This window comes from Cupressus sempervirens, chromosome 2, assembly GCF_028749045.1.
Source record: "Cupressus sempervirens isolate cs-2001-9-10 chromosome 2, ASM2874904v1, whole genome shotgun sequence".
Lineage (NCBI taxonomy): Eukaryota > Viridiplantae > Streptophyta > Pinopsida > Cupressales > Cupressaceae > Cupressus > Cupressus sempervirens.
In genome coordinates, this window is record NC_143119.1 from 479,208,145 (window position 1) to 479,224,960 (window position 16,816).

Sequence of the window (16,816 nt, forward strand, 5' to 3'; positions counted from 1 at the left end):
GCTAATGATATACTATTTCTCTAATTAACTCATACTTGTTCATTTTTTGGTTGAAAAATAACTACACCCTGATTTGAATAAAAGAAAGAGGGAAAGAAAAATAGGAAAAAAGAAAAGAGAAGAAAAAAAAGATATTTATGTCTCCCTTCGAGATGAGGCGGGGATTTACTTATCCAAAAGCTGCCACGTAAGCGTCGTCTTTACGTGGCAAAATTTCGAAGGAGCTCAAATATTTTTGGGGAAGAAGATGGAAGCGAACGTTCCAGAAGAATTTGCAGAGGGACTACAAATGGGCGAGCAGATTTTAAGCTATACGAATTAAAAGGTTAGCGGACTTTCTTTGCCTTGCTAATAATCTCGATTCAGCCTGAAATTATCCAATTCTACTTTGCATTGCAAAAATTCTGTGCGAGAATAAGCGCTGTGTATTTAAATAAATGAAATGCAGTTTACACAATTCCCTGCAATATAATATCTGTTTGGATTTTAGGTAGTCGTGATTAATTTCAAGCTTAAATTTTGTCTTTCTAGCTCAATTTGATGGAAATTGTGCCTTGAAAACTTGTGTGCATTATATACTGACAAAATAATTTAACGAAAATGTTTCGATCAAACTTCGGCCTTCGCTTTTTTTACCGAGATTTTTAGCAACGTTGTCACTCAGAAAGTCTGGCTTAAATAAGGCATCAATTTATCAATGCCGGACCGCATTTTCAACTCTGCTGATAATATGTTTAGAAATCCCGAAGGTCCTCAAAATTCTTTAATTTTTTATTTTCTGTTCTTCGTATATCACAGTAATTTGCATTATAATTCATCCTCTATGAATGTAGAGGACCTCATTCATCATTCATTACAGTAATTTGCATTACAACTCGTTGCCTGTGAATATCAGAACACTTCAAAAATCTTCAATTTTTTATTTTGACTTCATCTTATATCATCAATTTGCATTATAATTCTGTTTATGAATTCCAGAGGACTTCAAAAGTCACAAATTTTATTTTCTATTCATCATTTATTAGTATAATTTATACCAGAACTCGTTGTTTATAAATTTCAAAAGACCTCAAAACTCTATTAATCATGTAGAACAGTAACTCACGTACATTATAATTCACTGTCTAGGAAATCCAGTGGACTCATTTCAAAATATAGATATATATATATATATATATTTCATCATTCATTACAGTAAAATGCTCAGAAGGGTATGTGACATTAGTGGAAAACGAACAACTAAAAGTATATGAAATTAGTGGAAAACGGACAACTATAGTATATGAAATTAGTAGAAGATAACCTACCACGCTATTGATAGTCAATAAATAACTATCAGTAAATGTAAATGTAAAAAGAAGTTGAAGTGGATTGCTAAATGTAAAAATAAATTTTAAAAAATTAAATAAAAAATTTATTGGATTTTGAAAACAGATTTTATTATTATTTATTTTATTATTTTATTATTATGTTATTTTTTTTGGGTAAAAGTAGGCAGAGCTATTATATATAAAATTAAAAAACCTTAGTTCAAAGGGTCTTTGAGGAAAGAACTAAGGAAGAAAATCCCGGATCTCACCTTCATTACAAATGGGCCCAATTGTTGAACCATAACGTGTTGTTACATTTTTAAATGATTTATGATATAGTACACTAAAGGTGATTAGGATTTGCATAGTTGAAACACTACATTCAATAGGCATCTCGTCAAAACGTTTAGTATCAAGACAATAGTCATTGACAAGATAATTCCTCCTGGCCCAAGTATAATCCAAGTTTTGTGCATCTGTTAAGGTCCAAGCATCTTTCTAACCACATGCACCCATCTGCTTAACTATTGGAATGGATAAATTAATATATTGGATTTTCTGGGTTTAAATAATATGAATGTTTCAAATTTGTGAATTAATTATGTTATATTTTGGGTCAATTTTATTCATGTTGGGCAATTTGATATATATAGAGGAAATGGAAAAATATTGTGGATTCCTCTCAACTCATTGTACATGTGTTTGAAAAGGAGTAGGTCACGTATATCGTTTGTGAACTTGCTAAACAATGAGTCATGCTCTTCTCAATCAAACACCAAAACTTTTCAATTTAGCAACTCTAGATCAATGATTAAAAATAGAAATCAAGCATGTAGGGATGCCTAAGATGGTGTGTGCTCTAATAATGTCATTCCTTAAATACTAGTTAATAAGATAACATGTAAATCTAGGCATGAGATCATAATAGATTAGTATGATAACAATATGGAGGAATGCAAATGACCTAAATAAGTAATATGTAAGTATCATAAAATGGAAACACAATAAGCATATGTATATGAGGTACTCTTCAAATCTAAGAATCGCATCGTAAGGATATGGGAAGATTGGGAACATCATATCAATTGTGTCATTGCACATCATAAACATGAAACATAAGAAGCATACAAATACAATGCACATGTAGCACAAGAGTATACCACAGAACATGGGAAAATATATGTGTGGTAAACATGGTACATGAGAAAACAAATGAGTCAAACAAGGCATGTATGAAAAGCAAGGGAAGTAAACATATAAGATAAAAAAATATGTGAGGAAACACATGATATGGAAACACAAAATGGATCAACATGGGAAAAAAATAGTGTTGCATGATTAGAGAAAACAAAGTATGAATCATAGAGGTAAAATAAGAATCTAGGAGATGTACAATGTACATGGCACAAAAGGTCAACATGGATAAGAACACAAGGTAGATGTGAGAATCAATGATAACTATAATATACATGGCATAAGCGAAAAGGTTTTCAAATAAGAAGTGATTCAAAGTACGGATCTGTATGGATTCCTTATCACACGATAGCCACAAGGACAAAAAAATGTAAAAAAAATAAGTGTCAAATTTGATGAAAATATATTTATTCTTTTCTCAATACCAGACTTAATGGTGACGTTCATTTGACTCTAAGATGTTTGAATGACAGAATTGGGTGCCAGAGTCACCTTAGCGTGAGAAGGAGTGTGTATTCATGGACAAAAAACCAATGTGTAACAAGATAAGAAGGGTGAAAAATATGACACCTCACAAAATAAAATAAAATCAATGTCTTCAACTATACCTTGCTCTAGTACCATGTTCAATTTGTTAAAGACCGCAAAGTTTTGGGCCATGAGTAATGAAAATTCATATTTTTGGCACCATGTTGGATAAGCCATTATCTCAATGCAATAAAATAACCTTCCACTAGTGAAAAATAAGCACAATATGTAGATGTCTATCATATAAAAATGAGAATACACCTATAAATATACAATGGGAACATTACATATATGGTTTAGGTTGAGGAGGAAGGTAGGACTAAATGACTGATTACCCCTCTACAGGTGCACCACATCTAAGCTCAAGTGGAAAGTGTTTTAGCATGTCTCTAGTACGTATGAACTAGGTGCCTCAAAAGGTGAGGTGGAGATTTAACTATTGTAAATAAGGCTCTCCTAGGCAAGCTAAAAGCTAAATAATTTGATTATGTCGCTACTTATAGTAGTTCACTTATGACCTAATTGTTTTAATCGGTAATATGCCAAACCCAAGATTAATTATCATTATGTGTTGTTATTGGTTATTATTATTTATTAATCTCAAGTAGATTCGAACCCAAAACCTCTGAGATAAGAGGCTCCACAAGTTTACCATTGTATTGTAGGCTCTTCCCTAAACCTAAAAAATATTTAATGTTATTATTGAATTTAATTTATTTAACCTACAAACCAATAAATAATAAGAACTTTATTTGAAAAGGTCGGAAAAGTAGGAAAAATGGTACTAGCAAAATTTTACGATTGTATACAATTAAGTTATTTAAAAGATTGTATCATTTGTGTGGAGAGAAATTCTTGTTCCACAATAATAGGTTACAAACTTGAGAATCTATGCCTAAAATTACATATTTAAAAAAGATTCAATAATAAAAGAGTTGAGAGGTCTAATTTGACAAACCTTAATTAAAGATGGTTAAATCAAATAATCTCACACATAATCCTTTTAGTCTTAAATCATATCTCCAGTAGAGTATCATCTACAACTATCGATTTTATTTTATTTTTTTAAAACATTTTTACTCTACCTTTTGGGTAGTCAAATAAATTTATTTTGTAATTATGTGACCCTTATTAGAAGTTTTTTTTTAAAATTTCTTATGAATGTAGATTTTTCATTGATCATAATGGTCTTTGTTTCAAACATGTGAAAAAATAAGAATTTTTTTTCTAAAAGCACATTGTTTCTTGGGTATTGATATTATTATTCTAACAAAAAGAAGAATTTAATTCAAATGTAGAAATATAAACCTTTGTCCAAATTATAGTTACCCTGAATTAAAAAATTAACTAGAAACAAATATACATGCACTACATATGGTGTTATATACTTCAAATTTTATAATTATATAATTTCTAATAAAATGTTATACATACCAACAAAAATGTCACTTTTGAAAATGTCAATTACTATAAAATTAAGTTCTCAAAAGTTAGGTATTTGTATTTGTATTTAATTATATTTATAATTTAGGTTTTAAAATCATATTTAATTGTTAAATACCTTCAAATCTTTTCTTAATTTGTATATTATATTTAAAATCTATCTTTAAAAATTTGTGCAAATTAGTAGTATATCCCAATCTAGCCTAGTGGTGGAGAAAATGTGCTCTTTAAAGAGATGTCACAATTTAAAATCACATTATAGGTAGAGTTTTCTTTGTAGCATAATAGGCCTCTAGGGAATACCTTCTCTTTTATAAAGACAAGACATAAACTCTTAGTTACTACACTTTTATATATTTTTATGAAAATTGGGACAAATAAAACATTAGGACATGTATTTGCAACATTTCCAAGTTAAGTATACTAACTGCTATATTTCATCTCTCCCCTCCTTACATTTACCATTGTGTGTCCAACACCCAAAATGCTCTATTTACTCATTATTTATTTATTAATTAAAAATATGACTTATATTTAAAATTAATTAATTTTTATTTTAATGAATCAATAATTGTAATAAATGAGCCATTTTGGATGTTGCATATACATTGCCCCACATTTTGGCATGTATTTGAGCTAAACAAATAATAAAATTAGTAAATGAAATGAGCAAGTAGAATCATGTTATGTGGTAGGATGACAACCTATGATTTATTTATGTTGTGTTAGGCAATGAACCTATTTATTCATTCATAGATAGGTAAGGATGAATCGTACTCATACATCATTTCTCACTCTTTGGATAAGCAACCTACTTGCCTCAAATTGGAATAACAAGATAATGGTGGGAAATGTGTATAGAAGCATAAAAATAGTCCTTCAAGAAAAAATTTCAAACCTAATAATTAGTTTGAAATCTATAATCTATAATTTATAATTTTAATTTTAAATTTCATTTAATTATTTAATTTAAAAATCAACTTGTCATACACGTTTTTAATGCTTGTATAGACATTTCTAGAACACTAGTGTGTAGAGGGGAGTAATCTCTAACTTGGACCTCTACAGGCATTAAACAAACAACCTCCTTCCACTTTGACATGATATGGCATGACTCTCCCTCATTAATAGAAATGGCATCATGAATCATCATACTTGTTCACATCCGAGCCTTATGGTTTTGTCATCTATATTAGGGTGGGTTCTAGCTTTCAACCTTCCATCAACACCCGCAAAATTTCCATGCCCACTTTACTCTCTATCGCAACTCTTGGACCCCCTTTAAACATTTAATGATTTATTACTCACATTTGTGAAAAATGTCAAAAAACAAGACATAACATTAATTTACTATTTGGTCTTTATTTTGATACTAGGACTTCCACCTAAAGAGGTTCAAGAGATAAGCTGAAAGAAATTTATAATTTGAATTTAAATATAAAAAAGTAAGAAAAAAAATGTATAAAAATAAATATTTTATGATAATTAAGAATATTAATAAAATGTTTTCAAATCAAACTAATTCTAATATATTTTATTAGTATTTATTGTTTCATAGAAGAACTTAGAAGTTTGTGCACAAAATAGATTTAATGAAATAAAAATATGGCAATCTTAAGATTTCACAAGTTAATAAAACTAAAAAACAATACTAGGGAAAAACCATGAAATGAATGAGTGTTTTTTTTAGAGAAAAATAAAATGGGAATAAAAAAAAGTATGAGCTTCTAACGTCCGATGACTAAATTAGACTAAAATAAAGCACAAATAAAGAAAATCAATGGATAGCTTCATTGTAAAGAATTTTCCAACTGTTGTGAAGAGGTTTAGTGGTTTAGGAAAAGGTTTATTTTGTGTATTTGGAGTAGTTTTATAATGTGAGACAAGTTTTCTAGCATAAAAGTATAAAGGAAATTTTACAATTAAAAGCCTACTAGTCAATTAAACAAAAATACCAAACTAGAATAAGATAATTGATCAATCCAAAGAAAATTCTATTGCATATATGGAAATATATTTTCAACTAATCATTTTCTAAGAAAACCAAACAACTTGCATTGAAGGCTCTTAAGTGGGATACTTAACAACCTTTTTCAATATAGAATTTAATTTGGCTTGTCGTGAAGTCCTTCACAAAAGGATGTGTTGATTTATTCTAGGTTAATGGATTCTTCATTTATTTAATATTTAAATATTATTTTATTAATGAAAGGGAATTGTTAATCTAAATCTTAATTTAGATATGATTTGTGTTAAGTTGGATAAGGCCAATCTTACAAGATTATTTAAAGACTGGGTTGAAAAATATTAGACGAATTATCAAGTTTGTGTGTGATATGCTAGGTATATATTAGTGGGATTAAAGGGATAATATGATGTGGTTGGAATAGGTTGCAAAAGGATAATACTATCAGGGTGATATGTTAGGTATATATTAGTTGGGATTAAAGGGATAATATGAGGTGGTTGGAAAATAGATTATGAAAGGATAATAAGTATGGTGAGCATGTGAAATGGAATAAGAATGGATATTAGGATAGGTGGGGTGTAAGAACAACAATATTTTAAATAGAAATTTGTGAACATAACAAGAGTAGAAATAAAGAAGTGGGGTGTTGGGTTTTGGGTGGTGAAATTGTGCATTTGGGTTTAGAACATGAGAATGGAAGGCATAGTTTAACAATGTGAGGTAAAGGGACAACATTATAAGTGTTGATTTCATTTTCTATTTGACTAACTACTTTAATGAATTTCATCATATAAAATTCGTAACTAGTGTATTATTTGCATGAACTAATGACAAAGGATTAAATCACTATTAACTTGAGAAATATCTTCCCTAATAAAGTACAATGTATTTGCCTTGTCTATTTTCTTTTGAGTTTCAATATTCTTAAGATGTCATCATGATCAAAGTATTTCTCCATGTTAAGACAGATTTTTTTTTTCCATAATTTAGAAACTTCAAAGCAATTCATGATCACATAAGGGTTGAGTCTCGGATTGTTCCTAATTGTATGATGAGATTGTGAATAAAATTTTGGCATATAATCAGTATATGACTTATCAAAGAAGGATATAATTAAATCACATCAATTTAAAATCTAACAAATGTGTCAAAAGATTAAGAAAAAAACATATTAGAAAATTTCGTATTAGAAATAAATCATATCATAAATTTAAAATTCAGAAAGAATTATAACCTAATACAAGGAAAATGAGTATATTAAAGATTAGAGGTTCACAAAAATATGTAAATATGTAACCATTATACTATTTTCAATACTAATTAACAAATTAATTGATGAGTTGAGAATGATATATTAAAATGATAAAGAGATTATTAAGATGTGCTTAGCTCTAGTTGTTGATCTTTGCTATCTAATAATTGGTTTCCCGACCATGATATATTATCATGATCCATTATCTAAAATTGAACTGAAACACTATATGAATTATTTATTTCACTCTTATACAAGGAACCACACATGGTTTGGTCTTTGTGTGGTTATGACCTTGTTGCATAATTATGTCCTCTACATTTTTGGGCATGTCCCCCAAGATGGTGAACAAAAAGGGGAGGTATAAGTGACCACTTTTTTTCTTTTTCCTTTTCTTAAAATCAACTAAACCTAAACTTGGAGGAGCAATCTCAGACTTACGCATTTAAAATTTGAAGATACCAAAAGGAAGTAAATTATAATATTTTGAATCTAATTTATGAATGGCTAATTTTTTTCAAAAATATAGAAGATTAAGGGAGTCAAACCCTCCACACATAATAAATTGTTCTTGTTGTTTTTCCCTAAAATGTAACATATTATTTGATGTGCACTTCAAAAAAGATATTCATACATTAAATATTCTAAAAAATATTTTTCTAAAAATATAGTTAAGAGTGAGCATTGGAACTTGTGTATTTTTAAAAAAAATTGTTGAGTTTTTAAAAATGATTTGTTTATAATTTTTTTGTAAAATAAAGAACTTATTCCTGTGCTTCATATATAACTTGCACCAAACTAATCAATTTATTTTAAAATTTTGTAATAAAGAATGGAGTATAGGGCACTAATATATATTTATTCTCCAATAAGTTAGTTAATAAGATGTACATGTATGTCAATGACAAGTTTGGAGACACTATTTAAAAAATTTATTCCAATTTAAAATATATATATGTTAGAAAGATTAGGATATGTGTGACATTATAATGGTGATTCTACAAATACCCACTTGATAATGTGTAAACCTGACGAGGGTGAAGTAAACCAAAATAGAAGGAGAAAACCACACCAAAAGGAGCTAAGAAAAATGAAGCTCCTAAGTCTAAGGCTTTCTATCCAAGCATAGAAATTTGTATGTGTAAAAATGTGTAAGTAGTTTTAATTTAAAAAATATGATCATGTTTTTATACAAATGTGATGGAGATGTAACTCATACGCATTTATTTGATATAAAATTAGAAAATTATTATGTATAAATATGTATATGTATACATGGATATGTATGCATGTATGTAAACACACACACACACACACACACACACACACACACAAACACACACATATACATACAAAAGCCTTGATACATCATAAAGTACCTAGATACATCCAGATAATTATCTTTTAGTCCCAAGTGACATTTTCCCTCCTTCCTTCTAGGTCATTCATCAACCTTCCCTTTTTCTTATGTATTTTGTAAAACCTATATTTATGTATTTAAATATGTCTAAAATCAAAACCCCTAAGAGAAATGTAGTCTCTATGTCCCATAAAATAATATTTAACAATGTGAAATGAGGTGAGTGAATTGTGCAATCTTCATTCATAGGCATCCTCAAGGGAAGGTATTTTATGGGACAACAAATGGAATGAAGAGATACTTGAGTGGACTCATTCAATCTCTTATGCAATTAATTCCAATAGTTGGTGATTTGGGATTCATAGTAATTAGTTACAAAACCAAACTTGTGTGTACTTATATTGGCAAGGTGAATAAGATAATAAAGGACAATTCATGAACTTTGAAAGGGGTCATTTCACTATCATCTACTTGTATGAAATAATTCTAGTTGTTTATGAGTAATGCACTTGGAGAAATGGACATTTCCAAGATAAAATCCCTCAATGCATATTTCAATGTCATAAAAAGGATTTACAAATATTTTCCCCTTTTATATTGGTGATCTAGTTCCTCTCTCTGTAGCTTTCTAATATTGTTATAATTTTCCCTTTATGTCCTCACATGGGGGAATAGGTGAAGGATCATCTTGGTCACATTCATCTTGAAATTCATTTTGTTCTCAATGTATACGTCTCTTGGAGCTAAAAGAACTATTATAATAACTAAAGAAAAATGAGGTATTTTTTTCAAGTGTCAACTATTTGCACATGATTCAAACAAGAGAGGGTTTGGTAAAAAAAAGTCATATTTTAACTATTTTGTTAAAGGAGTTTTTTAGATAACCTTCCATAAATGTCAAACTTGCTTTACATCCTGACCTTTTGGATCCAAACAATGTGCATACCCAATTATGTGTGTCTCTCATTTTCATCCTCTATCCACCTCTTTCCCATTTCTATTTCCCCATTCCCCCTTTCTCTCCCCCCCAAACCCCTCTATTTTTTACTTTTAAATCTACATATGAATCACTAGCCAACAAAAATAACCTTACATGCCTAAAAGCATTCAAGTTTTTATTCACAGAAACTTGTTAGTTTTTTTTATTACTAGATTTAAGGGAAATACATAAATATATGTTGTGGGAGTAAGTGGGCATAATCTTTTGAAATGTTCAAATCAACCTTCCTTTGGTGGACAAGAAGCATATTTACATTAGACTTTGTTAACACTAGAGAAAAACATTCCTCATAATGTTAGAAAAACACCATTGAAGTGGAAAGGTCTTCCTCATAATTCTAGTCATTGGAAGGCTTGATAAGGATGACAAAAATATATTATTTTGATGGCTTGATTTCAAGTTCAATAGCTTTTCTAGGTGTTTCCTTTTGAACGTGCAATGTAATAGGATTTTTTTAGGTTCATGTAAGATGACTTCTTCTATCTTGATCTTGGCTTGCAAGTATTCTAGAAAAAGATTCACAAAATGCTAAGGGACTATGTTCAATTATCTCTTGCTTCCACATGTCCCAAAGAATACTTTCCCTTAAGGATGACAAAGAATATTATGTTTGAATTATGAAGGACAAGTAAATGAATATTTACATGAGAATGAATGCATTAATTCTCTCTCTCTCTCTCTCTCTCTCTCTCTCTCTCTCTCTCTCTCTCTCTCTCTCCAATCACAATGAACGAATACAAGCTCACAAATAATGTGTATGTGTATGTGTGTGAGAGAGAAAGAGAGATTCTTAAGGAGATCGAGGTAGAGAGAGAGGGCAAGGATTATGATTTTTAGTAGTGATGCACCTACGATATTTTATTGTTTCCCGAGAGAGAGAGAGGGGGGGGGGGGGGGGGGAATATAATCCTAGGGAGCTAATGGTAACTAGGTAGCCATAGTCCTCGAGAATCCTCTGTTGGCCATTTTTTCCCCCCATTCAACCCATCACTGATAATCGAGCAGAGAGACCTTCAATGGGTTGGATTCTTTGATGTGGATTAACACACTTTTTGGTTGGGTTAATATCTCATGTTAACTTTGTCTCTTCATGAACCGAGTTGGCTCAGTTCCTTCATTGGTCGAGCTAGTTCAGTTTGTTCATTGACCAAGTTAGCTTATTTTCCTTCATGTGCTGAGTTACGGGTTAACACGCATTTTCTGTCAGGTTAGCATTTTGCGTTAACCATTTTCGTCATTTCAGAGAATGACTTTGCTGCTCTTTCCGAAATAGCAAAATTTTCTATTTTGGAAGGCTTACCTTTTTACTTCCGTGAAATCATGAAATTGTTGTTGTCTCTTCAACCAAACATTCGAGAAATGTGTTGACCAACAGTTTCATGCCACATGGTGGATCCTTCTTGTGCTGGGCTACGAATCTTTGGATATTTTCTAGATGCATTTGGGTTGTCCATTCTTTTGAAGAAGATCTTGGATCTACGGTTGGAATTTATTCATTTGTCGAGGAGATTTTGGAGCATCTGGGTCATTTATTTCAAAATGAAGATCTACACCGACGACTCATCTTATTGGGGGAAAATATAATTTATTCCACATAGGTCAACTCTAGAATTTTTGTGGCAGGTTAACTTGCGTGTTATCCCTTCCTGCATTTTTTGACAATGGTGTAGATTTATTTGTTGTAGCCATGACATGTTACAAGGATTGTTTCTCCAATAAAAACTGACATTTTGGGCCTTGTTCCATGACGTGAATGCATCTCCATGCCTCTTTATTATATGTAATGTTCAAATCTCATGGGATTTGATCTCTTATGGTTGGATGCATTGATTTTGGTTTCTTCCTATCACTATTACATCTAGAGTTGTTCCATGATCAAATTTCTTCCAGATTTGCAGTAACTACTAGGTGCAGTGTTTGAGTTTGGTTAGGACAGAAAATATCTTAGTTATGCCTAAGCTATAAAGGCAGATTTTGTAAATTTTGTAAGGGTTGGATCCTCTCTGTTTCTCTAGCATTGCTATAGCATGCTACTATAATTCCCCTTTGCCTCTGAATTGTATGGCATTATGCCTTATCTCCTTCAGCCATTGATGTGTTGTGTAAGACCTATTTGCCTCTCATTGGTGTATTGTGAATATATGCAATTTTTCACGACTATATCTCTCTAACCATGAATGATATATAAGTGAATCTCATTTTTCTTGTGTCATTTATTTTGGTTTTCTGATTTGCATGTGATTGTTGGATTAAAACAAGATTGGATTTGTATATCTTTTGGTGTCATGATGATTCAAAAGTGCATATATGGGTAGAGATTGGTTTGAACACTCTATTTTGGTGCATCACCTATCTAGGATAGATTAGGTTAATGTTTTGTGCACCGCCTTCTTTCCCCTTTTCCTCTCAAGAGTAATTAGGTGCACCTTGATAGCAAAGGAAGTCGGCCTTCTCCGGAGACTCAAACTCATAGTTCAAGTCTCACAGCTTGGAGGTTGTTTCGATGTTTCACAAGGTTGTCCTTAGGTAAAAAATTTGGACAAGGGTGCAAACTTTTGTGACAACAATTTTTGGTATGCCCGATGGGACATTCACATCGGAGGATTTCAAGATTAATATTGAGAAGACAGTATTGCAGGCCTTCAAGAGGCTTATATTCAAAGTACTTTGTGACTCTACACCTTTCATATTTGGTTTCAAACCAAGTTGCAGTGATTCATGCCGAAAGCTGAAACAAGGGCATCTTCTAGAGATAAATGTCAATATCAAGAGCTTTCATTTTAAAATCCTAGAAGAAGAAAGACTATAGTATCTTTATCACCAGTTCGGAGTACAGAGGAAACACATACACCTATAAGATCTATCTCTACTCCTGTTGTTAGATCTCAGCCTAGGTCTCCATCTACTCATATAAATAAACCATTATTCCATATGGCACAGCCTAGAGTTCATGCTTTTACCACCTTTAATGGTGAAATTCCTCTCCTATTGGCTCAAAGACATGATATACTAGTATCAGCCCTGAAGAGTATACCTGAATTTACTAGTGAAACTTCCATTTCGCCCTTACAACATATCCAAGAAGTTTCAAATGTCTGCAATATACATGGTATTGCAGAAGATGATGTTGATTTTAGGCTTTTAGATTCATCTTTAAAAGGGAAGGCCTTACAGTGGTATAGGGGTTTGGCTCCTAATTCTATTGTTGATTGGGATGGGTTGGGAGCTTGACTATGTAAACACTTTGAAGATAAAAGTGATCACCTACCACTTTTGGAGCAATTGATAACTATCAAGAGAGCCCCCCATGAATATATGATTGATTTCAATTATAGATTTCAGAAGACATGGGATAGAGTACCCACTACAGTTAAGCCTTCTCCTGGTAATACTTTTTTTGTATTACCTCAAAGCCTTTAACAGTGATATTGCTACCACTTTGTAATCTATGGGAGGAGACAACTTACCTGATGCCTATGAAATCACCATTAGGATAGAGAATATATTGATACAAGGAGGAAAATTGGCTCCAAGGCCTCCTATGCCCTTCTTCCTAGATATTCCTAATCATAGACCTCCAGTAGCCCCTATCCCTACTACTTCCACAAATCAACCTATTGTTATAACCCCAGTGGCCTACACATCTTCGAGTGAGTTCAGAGAGTTGAGGGACATGATGCAGACCCTTGTGTTGAGTAATAAGAAATTGCAAGATCAGGGCTCTAAGATTGGAAAGAAGTTGCAAGACCAAGAAAGGAAGCTAGAGGACAATTTCTTAGTGGTCCAAAAAATGGGTAACAAGATGGTGACTATGGAAAGGCAGGAACCTAAAAAATTTAGGCCTCCCCAACCTTATTTTGAAAACCTTACTTATAATAGGACTATCAGAAATATCGTTGCAACAAATGCAAACCCAAATCCAATGAGGGAATTAGTTCCTCAAAATAATCTTGCTCAGGATCAGGACTTTTGTCCCTCCTGCAATTATTCATATAGATGTTGCATGTGCCAAAGGGCGGAAGCATACCTAGCATTGACCACACAAGATCCATATGATAGAAAACAATATAATGACCCTCAGTCTACTAATACTGCCCATTTGTAACAACCGAGGGATTGTTCTTTCATGAATCATTAAGTGGAGGAACATTGTAATGTAAACTAGGATTCCATTGCTCATAATACTAGGAGCAAGAGAAGAGTTATTGAAGATGCTACCCCATCACCTCCTAATCAGGCTTCAACATCAAATGCAATACCCCATGTATAAGCCGTAAATGATCAAGCCAATGCTCCTCAACAACAAAGGCATAATAGTAACAGAGGAGATGTGAATAGTCCCCAAGTTATTCCATTTCCACCTCCTATAGATGCAACTCCCAAAGCTTCTACTAGAGCACATAATACATCATTCAATGTGGTAAATCAAATGTGAATATCTCAATGTGGGATGTTGTTGCTACCATACCCATACAAAGCAGGTTTCTACAACAAGAATTGAAGAGCATTGAACTAAAGGATCAACCATCAAAAGAAGAAAGTGCCACAAGTCTAATACAGCCATCAAGGGAGGTAGAAAAAAATAAAAAGGTTAGACCTCCTCCATTTTATGTTTATTTGATTATAGGGAATAGGCTAGTCCACAATTGCATGATTGATTCAGGGTGCTAGCAGTTCATTGATGCCTAAGTGTGTTGATGATGCTTTAGAAATAAAATATGAGCCTATTGTTGAGGATGTATTACAGTTGGATGGTGGTATTGTCAAGACTATAGGAATTCTTAGGAATGTGGGAATGACCCTACATGCATGCCCCGATTGTATTGTAGTCCAAGATATATCAGTTGTTGAAGTGAAGCCACACTTTTCCATCTGTCTTTCAAGAGATTTCACTACCCAAATAGGTGGCTACATATCTTCTAATTGGTCATACATGTTTTTTAGGACAAGATATGGAACTAAGGCTTCAATTAGAGTAGAGCCTCTAGCCCTCCATCATATTGAGCCCTACACACCAAATCTCGTCACTATGAATTGCACTGTTCTAGAGATAGATGAAAATGATATAGAAGATGAGCCCGCTACTTCTCTAGCAGAGATACCTGATTTTCTCTTAGATGAATGGGCTAATCCATAACAATTTGATCCTATATCAGAAACCCTTGAGATAGGCCTTGGTACATATGTGTATTAGAAAAGGATGCTATTGTCCCTAACCTTACGAAGACCAAAGAAGATATGAGTGGGATATGGAGCATGTACTTTGATGGATCAAGAAATAAAAATGGATCAGGGGCCGGTGTGATGTTGATTTCTCCTGTACTAGAAAGGTACTACTTCTCCTTTAGGCTCCAATTCAGTTGTACTAATAATGTGGCTGAGTATGAATCCTTGATTTAGGGTCTCCTACTTGCTCAAAAAAAGAGGAATTCAAGCATTAAGTGTGTGTATGCAGATAGTGAGTTGGAGGTTAATCAAGTGAGAAATCAAGTGAGATAGAGTATGAGATTTTCTTGAAAGTTTCAATGCATTTAATATTCAAAGCATTCCTAGGAAAAAGAATAGATATGTTGATAGACTTGCAGCAGTGGGTGCATCTTATGATGTGCCAAGGAGCCTTGAAGATGAAAAGAAGCAGCAAACTAAGGTGATGGTTAGGCCTACTATCCCTAACAACAACACAAATTAGCAATGTTTGAATATGACGAACAAATTATAAGCTTTTTGCATAATGAAGCAGAATTCTTAGAGAGAAATCAATCGAAGTTGCATGGCCAATATGGTGATCAAATTATTAATCTCAGTTCCAACAAGTTTCCTAAGGGTCTTATTACCTTAGAGAGTGCCTTCAATCTTGATGACCAAGCAAGAGATAGATGCATGAACCTTGCTACAGGCAGGGATGATCATACACTAGTCATGGTTGCTGATAAAAAATCCCTAAACATGGGAAAGGTATGTTCTGAAATTGAGCAAGAAACTTTTATTCATCTATGTCAAGAGTTTAATGATGTATTTGCTTAGGAATATTATGATTTGAAGCATTTTGATGCAAGTTTGTTTCATCATACCATATATTTAATTGATAATGTCAAACCAGTAAGACAAAAGCAGAGGCCAATGAATCCTAAAATTGAACCCTTAATGAGAAAACAGTTATCCAAATTGATTGAGGCCAATATAATTTTCCCTATCAAGCACTCAGCATGGGTCAAAAACCTTGTCCCTATTAGGAAGAAGAATGGAGAAATTAGATTGTGTCTGGACTTAGGGACCTTAACCAAGCTTCCCTTAAGGATCATCATCCCCTCCCTTGAATGGAATGAATATTGTCTAAGGTTGGCGGTTCTGAGAGGTTCTCATTTCTTGATGGATGCTCTAGTTATAACCAAGTGCTAGTCAAAGAGGCTAACAAATAGAAGACTGCATTCACCACAAAGTGGGGCACCTATGCCTACAGTAAAATGTCCTTTGGGTTAACCAATGCAAGTGCCACTTTTCAAAAGGCAATGAAGATGGCCTTCAAGAATATGATTGAAAATTTTGTATTGGTCTATCTTGATGATATTATAGTATATTCTAGGAGTGTGATAGATCATTTTGGCCATCTCAGATAGGCTTTTATAAAATGTCGAGAGTTTGGTGTGTCCTTAAATCCAAGAAAGTGTGTGTTTGCCACTAATCAAGGAAATTTTTTAGGACACATTGTATCTAAAGATAGCATGACCATTGATCCAGAAACAACAAAGGCAATACTTGC

At 32.5% G+C, this 16,816-nt stretch overlaps 1 protein-coding gene across 1 annotated transcript in view; it reads left to right on the forward strand.

Moving 5' to 3' along the window:
• The first annotated feature begins 256 nt into the window (after positions 1-256).
• Positions 257-16,816, forward strand: part of LUT2 (Lycopene beta/epsilon cyclase protein) — a 227,188-nt gene continuing 210,628 nt past the window's right edge. Inside the window, exon 1 of the mRNA XM_089814295.1 lies at positions 257-325. The gene's annotated coding sequence lies outside the window, so the exon portion shown is untranslated. The remainder of the gene's footprint in view (positions 326-16,816) is intronic.